Below are 10,621 nucleotides of genomic sequence, written 5' to 3'. Positions count from 1 at the left end.
GAATAGCCCGGTTTTCAAGGTAATCTAAAAAAAGCACAAAAACACCCCAATTTTCAAGGATAAATAGAAAACACCCCCGATTTTCAAGGGTAAACAGAAGTGATAAAATTTTAAACAAAATAGCCTGTTTTTCAATTTCAAGACAGTTTGGGACACAGCTTTAATATCCAAATGGTATTGTATCAAAGTTTTCTAAAATAACCCTCTTATCATAAACAAAACCAAATTCTTTTGTTTCTATTTTATTTAAAAGTTCTTTAGTTTAAGTATCTCTGGTAATTCGATGATATTGTATACTAATTTTACTACCTTTCTTTTCTAAAATATTATTTATACTATTGGAATCGATCTTTTTGGATGTCTCATAATTTAACGTAAATCCTTTTATTTTACAAACAACTTTATCCGTATCATAATATACAACCGCCTCTCCCAATTTATCTAACATTTCATATAATCTTAATCTGGCGTTTGCTGTTGTAAAAGCAGCTATGAATTATTGGTACTAAAATCATTTTCAACATAATAATCTTTATATTTATAGCTAATTTGTAACATTGTATCGTTTATATCATTTAACTGAATTTTATCAAGTCTATCATCTAATAAAATTTCGTAAAATCTCTTAACATCTGTAACATATTCTGTTGATCCCATATTTTGTCTCTGACCAAATTTACCCCATAAGTTTACTAAACAAGATTTTGCTACAGCTCTCTTACCAGGATTGTTTTCTATTTCACCTAATTCTATGCCTAGTTTTTCCTTTACCACTTTTCTATATTCATCTTCCGTTTCAAAATCATCTTGCCATGGGCTTGTCTCTAGTTTTATTTTCATAAATGCCTTTACATATTCTTTAAATAAATCATTTGATTCTTCATAAAAGTTCCAAYCTTCATCAATATTTATTATTTTATACCCTTTTTCTATTGCTTTTTTTACCTCGTTTGAACACCATGTTCCGCCCCCGATTTTCAAGGGTAAGCAGAAAAGCAAAACAATCATGAGAACACCCCCGATTTTAAGGTATATTTTAAAATTAACATTTTTAAGGAAAAGCACCCAGATTTTCAAGGGTAAACTGAAAAGCAGAAAAACTCGTGAAAACACCGCGATTTTAAGGTACATTTTAAAATTAACATTTTTCAAAGATTTTACTCTCTTGTATTTGAATTTACCGCCGTGATTAAGTTGGTACTAGTTATATTGGTAAGCCTGATTACCTTGGAGTTTTTGACTTCCTGCCAATGCTCGTTCGTCGTTTAGTTCCAGCTTCCAGCAGTCTTCGTACACGTGCTCGCACATGGTCTGCAAGTAAGAGTAAGTAGATGAGTTTAGCAAATTGTATTTACTCTTAGGTCTAGATAATAGTAGTATTTACCTAATACCAACAATAGAAATATAAAAATATTTTACATCTTTTATTATTAATATCATAACAAAAAGTGTTTGCACAAGCCAAAAATTGGAGATTACTTTTTTATTCTACCGCTTTATGTTTCAGGTTGAAATTGAAAAGAAAATGAGTAAAAGAAGTAGTTTGCAACTCAACGAAAGCCCGGAAATTCCACATACAGTTACAGTTAGTATAGCAAATTCGCCCAACAAGAGAGTCAGGACAGAGGTACAAAACACAAAGAATGTAATGTTACATCCATATCCAGTGTTCATCTAGTTGTTTGTGATGGTCTCCTGTTCTTATGTGTTTGGCTCCTTTTATGTCCTTGTTTTTATAGCCTGGTTTTATAAAAAATATTGTTATCTCTAACTTCAAGCTGATGTGATATATTATTTTAAGTTGTGCTGTTACTTCTGTGTTAAGTACTTGTGTCCAAGTGTTTGTATGTCTCTTATCAAAAAAGTAATTTATATGGAAAATATTAATCGCATGTTTATTATTACAGACCACTGCTTTTAAAGAAAAATTCGGGAAAGTGTCCCAGCTTGCTGAAAAAGAAAAAGTGGTAATACTTGCTAACACCCTGTATAATATGGAAACGTCAATTCAAGCAGTTCAAGACTCAATCAATCGCCTTGAAAGTAACATTCGCAAGATAATAAGGGAGGAAGTAACAAGTATTGTAAAAAATGAAATTCAAAATGGATTTAAAAATCTCAAAATTGTTTATGAGGAAAATTAATGTTCTGTTAACTTATTGATATATAATAATAATGATTTTTATAACAAATCTTCAGTTAGTTTCCAGTTGATTTATTATTAATTAACAACGAAAAGGATTAGAATCCAAATGGTATTGTATCAAAGTCTTCTAAAATAACTCTCTTGTCATAATTTTTCGTCATTTACTTTAAAACACATAGTAGAAATACCGTTTTCATTTAAATTCAAAGTTATTTTATTATCCATTTATATAAAAAATTATTTAAGTTTATTTAGTATATAAGAGAAAATTATTTTATTCTTCAATTATTTCAATGTCACAGTCATTATCTAATTGTTTCGATGACCGCCAGTGAAATTTAGTTCTTTTTAGATATACAGTTTTATTTAAAGAAAGTAACTTTTTAATATTATTAATTAATTCATCTGTTGTCGGATCATCTCTATTTATATCTGTTACACATAAACACAAACTCAAAATATCCATATGTTCATATGAATCTAGAAAAAACGTTACTCCATTGTAATATTCAGATCTAGATCTTTCAACACTGTTAATTCTATATTCTCTATTAAGATCTAAATCATACAATTCAACTTCCCACATTTATTAAATAAAAAATAGTTATTTAAGCTTATTTAGTAAAATCATAATTTTATCTATAATGCTACATTTAATTCCAAAAATAGATAAATTAAATTTATACGATTTTGTCGTTTGCAAAAATTCATGATATTCGTAGTAATTATTGTCTTTAAAGAAATAAATTTTTCCATTAATATATCTAAAAGCTTTGTCAACATTAGAAGGAATACTAGAAAACAATTCAACTATCATACCATGTTTCTTAGGTCTAAACAGACATTCATCAAATTCTATAAACATTGTGTTGTCATAAAATATATAAGTTTGACCAGAATAAGTACTAAATATTGCATTAATTTTCTTTCCACTAGGAACACCCAAACTTGTGATAGATCTTCCATTATAACCGTTTTTAACAACGAAACTAGGAAAACAAAATAGTTCCATCTGGTCTCTGATAAATATGTGATATTTCTTGAAAATTATCTGGTAAAAAAGTTAAATAATCTGTAATTAATTTTGGTTTATTATCATAGCTCATGTCTTTTAAATTAACAATCCAGACATATTTCTTGTAGAAAATATATAATTTATGATTTGCTATTAAAAATGTGTTAATAGTTTCACTTAAGCTGCATAAATCAGGTAATGAATCAGTCTTTCTAGGAGTCAAAGTAATAGGTTTTTTAGTTGTGGTAGATGTAGTAGTTGTGGTAGTTGTAGTTGGTATTGATTCATATTTTGACCGTTCAGATATTCCATATAACTATTGAATTGCCCAAATATCATCTTGCGTTAATTTATCACCATCTCCTTTTTAATAAGCATACATAATTGCTTTATCATTGGCAGAATGTTCAATACCTAAAGTATGTCCAATCTCATGCAATAATACCGTATAAAAATTTGTTTGTCCGTCAGGGGTATTACCTAGTTCTCCAAAATACCAGTTTTCTGATTTATCAAAATGAATTCCTCGACATTCATCATTATTTGGAAAGAATCCATGTGCTAAAATATTAGCTTTCCCATCGAAACTGTTAGAACATACTCCTTTTTGACACCGGGAATTATGATTATGTTGAAACGGCATATTAGCAAATGAAATAAGTATATCTGGTTTATTACTATTAAACTCAAATTTTAATTTTGAAACCGATTCCCATTGATCAAATGCTTTTTGTGCTAATTCTTTCATTTCGTTTGTTGCTAACGAAAAATACCATTTAAGATTTGTTTTAGACCATTTGTTAGTGTGAACTCTATAAGCAGTTGGATTATCTCTAACACCACATCTAGGAGTATTAATCAAAGCAAGTGTTTCTTGATTTAATGTTCCATCAGCAGGTAAATTATAGAATTCTTGAAACTTTATTAATGCCTCACTGGTTTCAGCTATTAATGGTCCATTAGTGTCTAGTCGCAGACCTGAGTCAGCTCCAGCTGACGCTAAATACCCAAATTTTTCTAAATAATTATTAATATTAACATCGCCTTCGGTTCTGGGCTGGCCGTGCCAGACAACATATGAACTTTTTACAGTAGTGAGAAATAAGAAAAGAATAATATAGTTCATTTATTAGAGTAAATATCAAATTAAACAATTGGAATATCTTAAAAAATAATTGTCTTATTTAATTATTTACTATGTGAAACACTTCATGAGTCGAAGACGAATTTAATTTCCGTTTAAGCGGACTTTTTCTAGGTATTTCTCTCTGGGAAAATAATTAAAATTACTGACAAATTCCTCTTCACGTAAATTTATTTATTTTTCATTTATTTTATCAGTCTTATATAAATGCAATAACTGTCTATAAAATTTATAAATTAACTTATATTCTTCAATTCTTTCTGATATTTTTAATCTCTTATCTAATATTTCTATTACCCCTGCACCAAGAGATAAACAAACTAATGGAGGTAGGGCTAACGAAGATAATCCCGATGCACTAAATAATAATTTACTAATAGATAAGCCGATTCCAATTTTATAAAAATATATGTAACTTTTTCTGTATACATACAAGCGTTTTTGTAGATATGTTTCCATTTATAACAAATAGATAATATATATATTTTTTAATTACGTTCAAATATTGAAATAGTAGTTTTCTCATTTAAACGACACGGTATCTGTTTGAAAGAATATAATATATCATAAAAATCTTTGCCTCTGTTGACATTAATTATCATATATATACAGTCATGACCACATAAAACAGAAGAATTCATTTGTAACTGCGTGCTATTCCACGCTATATTTTTACCGCTACTTAATAAATATTTTTTAATTTTTTCTGGTGGAGATATTCCAAAACTGTCAAAATATAAAATATTTCTTAAATATGGTTTGTTTATGTAACATACCCAGTGTGAGCCATAACAATTAGAGGGATGAAAATTAATTATACCTGATTCATCTTTTCTAATTTTTTTTGGTAACATGTCAATTGCAAAAACGCCTCGAAAATTTCGCGTAGCTTCATGAGGCAAACCCGAATTTTTCATAATATCAGATATTTCTATATTACTTAACCCCGATTTCCTATCAATTTTATTCCTTGTCCATATGTCTTCGTCTTCGTCTTTGACTCTGAGCTGGCACTGCCGGTCTTCTTTTTTTTATACCATCTCCAAAGGCTTTTTGTGCTAATTTAGTACCAGCATAACCAGCAGCACCTAACCCCCATACTTTGGCTACAGCTAACGCTGCAGGAATTAAGGCAGGTAAAAATCCGCCTATCTGTGTTGGAGAAAATTTGATATCACAATATATTTTGTTCTCCGTTTTACACTTTTTAATTTCATCAACTTGTTTTTCTCTTAATTTAATAGTATTATTAGGTCTTTCTTTTAAATCGAATCTTATAATACAATCTATTCTTTTTTCTTTACAACTTTGGAGTTTCTTTATTTGATTGGGTGATAAATATACTTTATAATCATTCATTTATTTAATTAAAAACTACTTCATTTCCAAATAAATCTTTTCATCTATGATATTCATATTTGCAATTCTTTGAGATTCAACTACAGCATACATATAGTAATTAACATTTTGATAATCTCTTTGTTTTACTAAATAAATTTTCATCATTTTCTTTTGTTACGTCAAAAGCAACAACCTAAATAGAGGTTACAAAAATCTTTATAGCTAACGCACGTACCTTCATCCAAATCTTTTTTATAATTACAAGAGAGGAATGCGGCATACAAGCGTTGTAAATCCTCATTATTCACCTGATATTCGTAAGTAGGATGTTGGGTACCATTGATTTTAATATTTATTCTTTCTAAATTCATATTATCAAAAATCATCATTGTCTTGGTAAAATTATCGTTTCGTTCAGCTCTAGAAAAAACTATAAAAACTCTAGATATTTTATTTTGATTATTTACAACGCGCCAGTTTCCACTTCCAGAAGACCACAAATTACTACGGTAACAGTTAAGCGCATTCCATCCACAAAGAAAGTTAGATTTGCTAACTAATAATGAAGATAATATTTTTTCAGTTTCTAATGAGGGTTTTACTATAGGGATCCACAAACTAATATCAGATATTTCATAATCATAAMTTCCATCAACTTTAGCYTGTAATATWTTTTTTACCCTATTTTTACGTAATTCAYTGCGAATTTTTCCATTCAAAACTTTGTTACAGTCTCGTACAAATCGGAAAATTTTAGATAAAGGAATAAATTTTGTGAMAGTTTTTTCATCTTTTGTTAACAACCATCTCTCTAAATATCCTTTATTGAGTGCAGAATTATTTGTGATTTTTGAAACAATAGTTTTTATATCAACGTCTAAATCTTTAAATTTTTCCGCCTTATTTTTCCCATCATATTTGTATTGAGACGTATCTGCTGAATCTGCTGTGTCTGGGTACCAACACAATTGTGATGCTCAAGTATCAGAAACATCTCCTGAAAATTCAATCAGATTTGAAATTAGCGTAGCAACACCCACATAATTTGTTTCTTCTATCAATACCTCTTCATAGAACAACCTCACATAGTCAAAATCATTTATTCCATTATTTGATATAGTTGCATAATTATTTGGATTGTTTTTAATTTTCGATTTGACAAAAATATYAGCACCTGATAAATGTTTCCATCCGTTTATGTTAGTTTCGAGCGTATATTGTTCAAGTTCTTTCACGTTGATATTACTTTCTCTTATTTCATTGTAAGTATAACTTTTTGTTGATTCATCAATTACGGGCATTTCATCAATACGCCATAAATTGTCCACAACGCTTTCCATTTATTTAAATAAAAAGAAGTCTTTTAGGAAACTTAAGCATTCAGTAGATTTTTAATAATCTCCTTTGATTTTTTAGTTAATCGATTCGTCCTGCCAGTCTTGGCCTTTTTCAATCCTCACCTCGTAAATGTTCATTCATCGATTTTTCTTTCATTTTGTTTAGAATAGGATTTATAATTTCTTCTTTATAAGTAGAAAACGGCGGTGATTTTACGTATGTAGACGCTATGTTTTTAAACCCTGAAGTCACACCTTGAATGATATCCTCTTTATTATTTTTCCAAAAAGGTTTTAATATATTGCGATATAAAAAACCTAATGCAGGTATAGCAAATTTTTTTATAGATTGAAAAATATTTCCACCTCTAATATCTCTGTGATATTTAAGGCCAAACCCATACTGTTTAGGAAATAACTGTTTTCTATGAACAACAAGTACCATTTATTCTACAAGAAAGACGAAGGCTCACTGAATATCTAAAACAAAATTTAAGCACTCTCCATTAAAATTTATCAATTGATTTAGCTGGTTTGTAACCGAAATGCGAATATTAAATATATAATCCGTACGATTAATTGGTAAATATTTCGGATGCGTTGGTTCAATATTAATTAAAGATCTAGGCGAAATATTTGGAGTAAAAGCGTATATAACATCACTTTTGAGATTATTTTGATAACTAGATGAAACTAGGGAACAGTGAATCAGGATTTGATCAATATCTTTATATATTACCAATATATTACCAATTTTTGTTGCATAGTTTATTCCTTCTTTATATATTTTTTTATCAAATCCTAAAAGCTCATATATCTTACCGTGGGAAAAGTCAATTTCATAATCTATGTCGCGTATAATTAGCATAAAACGATTAGTTGCATAATTTACATCAAAATAAAACGGGGGTGTTTCTAACGTTCCAAGATATTCTTGGATATAATTATTTAATTTATTTTCATCGTACAGACCGTTCGGTAATTTTAATATTTTCCACTCCGATTCATTTCTATCGTCTTCTTTCTTGATTTCGTTATTTTTGAGATCGGCCTGCAGAGCCTTTTTACCAGACTTGTATTTTATTTCGTTATTTTTATACGCTTCGGTAATGTTATCCCAACTATACCAGAGACTTGCTGTTTTTAAAGCAATTTCACCTTTTAATCCAGATAAATTAATAGGATTTTCAGAATAACTTATTTCAAAATCATTTTTTTTAGATCTAATGTGTATTAGGCTCATTTATTCTGTTTAAAAAAGGTTCACGAGGCAAAGGCGAGTTGGGTAGAGAATATCCTTTTGTGATCTGACTTTTTTATGAGTTTCAGGTTTAACAATTTATTAAGTATTTCTACGCATTCATTGTATACATCGGTTGAATAATTTCCAGCATTTTTTGACGCAATTAATAGATTAAGACGTTCTACCATTTCATTCGGATCTGAAAAAATACTACTTCCTTTTTCATAGAAAGGAATTTTTCGAATATCTTTTAAAACACTTTTATATTTTTTCAACTGTGAATACACATATTGTAAATTATCAATTTTTTCTCGTTCTTGTGATTTCTTTGCGTTTGTAATGTGCGCATTTAATGATTTTAATTTAGTTGATATTTCAGGCATCGTTGTATCAATTTTTGCGTTTCGATTTCTAATGTCTAACGATAATAAATATGAAGGTTTTTCAAATTTAAATTGTTTTTCAATAATATCAAAATTTAAATCTTTATTTGGATCTAAACTTATTGAGGCAGACGATTTTGGAAAAGATAATAAATTATCTGATTCGCTTACATCATCGCCTTCCACATTCTTTGAAACATTTTTGTCTTGGTCTTCGGCTTTGTCTCTGAGCTCGCGCTGCCAGTCTTCGACTCTGGGTAGACCTTGTTGCCTGTCTTCTTCCTCAATTGCTAAAACATTTTTTGGATTCGCTTCGTTCATCATGAGCGAGGCAAATTCAGTAATATTATCAAGTTTGTCAGTTATAGGCTTCTGTAATTTTTTTTTATTTCTTCCTTCGTTAAATGTTCTTTAAATTGTTTTAAATGGATCCTATTTTTTATTATTTCACGATTTTTCAGAATAGCGTCAATTATTTCAGTTTTACTATCAGTGTTAGTCATTTATATACTATGAAACACCGAAGTCTGATCCAGTTGCCATCTAGGATCATTTGGATCCTCCGAAGGTTTGCGACTAAACGTAAGCCCCTTCAAAATTCGCTTCGCTTCATTAGCGGACTCCGTCCGCAATTTTTTTTTTGAATTTTTGCATTCGTTTTGAATTTTATGATTCGTTTTGAAATTATTATTTCATTTTGAAATTTTTATTTTACAACTTGATTTTTATTTTAGATTTAATTAATTAATAATTAATGTGAAACACTTCATAAGTTGAACAAGAGATAGTAATTTACCCGCTATCAGGATTCGAACACGCAGCGAAAATTGTGCACATATTGGGAGCGCGACGCTTTAACTTCTGCGCTATAAGCGTGCGTATTTGTGTTAAATAAATGAATACGTCCTTACCTATTTATTTTATTAAAGCCGATGAAAAAGAACATTACAACATTAATGAATTAGCGCCAAAATGGCCTTTTATATTAATAATTATAGGACGAAGCGGTTCTGGTAAAACAAATACTGTTGTCAATCTTTTAAAATATTTATTTTTTGATACTTTTTATTTGTATGCGAAAGATTTAGAAGAACCTTATTATCAGTTATTACAAAATATGTTTGATGATGAAAAAATTCGTGGACGTAGTCCACTCATGGAGCAAAGCGAAATTCGACCTGAAGATCCGATAATTGAATCGTATTTTTCATCAGATATAGAAGACATAGTCGATGTAGACGAACTGGATAGAGATAAACAAAACTTGATTGTTGTTGATGATTTCGTAACGGAAAAAGATCAAAAGAAACTGATAGATTTAGCTATACGCGGAAGAAAAATGAATGCTTCAATGATTTATATAACGCAGGATTGGTATAGAGTGCCAAAATCAATTCGTTTACAATGTAATTATCTTTCAATATTTCCATCGTGTGATGGTAATGATATAAGCTTAATATTTAGAGAAAAGGGGTTGGATAAGAAACTCAGGAAATATTATGAAAATAATATTAAAAAATTTGATTGCTTAACTATTGATTTCAAAACTCCTGAAATGAAATATAGAAAGAATTTTACGCCCATAAATGACTGGCAGAGCCAATCCGATGTCAAAGACGATGATATCTGAATACGTTCTTAGAAAAAATAGAAAAAAAGGTGGAAAATCAACAAGAGGACCACCTGGTATAGGATTTAATCTAACAGAAAACGGCGATTATGATATCGCAGGACACAAATTAGTTAATGTAAAACAACCAGAAAATCCTGGCGATGCTGTTAATTTACAATATTTAGCGTTAGCGAACGATAATATGATCAAAAAAGATGATTCAGAAAGCGTTTTAAAAATTGTTAGACAGATTAGATTCGCTCAATCTATCCATTAGAAAAAATTATATCGGTGTTGGTAATAGAAGAATAGTTAAAACTGCTGATGCAATTGATAAGTATGATGTTGTCAATAAAGGACAACTAGATATTTACGGAGAAAGGTTAATTAACTTGGAAAC

At 29.3% G+C, this 10,621-nt stretch overlaps 1 long non-coding RNA gene across 2 annotated transcripts; it reads left to right on the top strand.

Moving 5' to 3' along the window:
• Positions 1–315: 315 nt before the first annotated feature.
• On the top strand, positions 316–5,312 carry LOC123006921. Of its 2 annotated transcripts, none has more exons than XR_006412839.1 (4): positions 316–1,323; positions 1,508–1,627; positions 1,908–4,058; positions 4,107–5,312. It is a non-coding gene; the product is annotated as an uncharacterized LOC123006921 (long non-coding RNA). The 2 variants fall into 2 exon arrangements; XR_006412838.1 differs by having other exon boundaries at positions 363–1,323; positions 1,508–1,585; positions 4,107–5,310.
• Positions 5,313–10,621: the final 5,309 nt, after the last annotated feature.

Source organism: Tribolium madens, unplaced genomic scaffold, assembly GCF_015345945.1.
Source record: "Tribolium madens isolate multiple individuals breed KSU strain unplaced genomic scaffold, Tmad_KSU_1.1 Scaffold_11;HRSCAF=98;Tcas5.2_LG3b, whole genome shotgun sequence".
NCBI classification, from domain to species: Eukaryota; Metazoa; Arthropoda; class Insecta; order Coleoptera; family Tenebrionidae; genus Tribolium; species Tribolium madens.
This window is presented reverse-complemented; position numbering and strand designations above follow the sequence as displayed.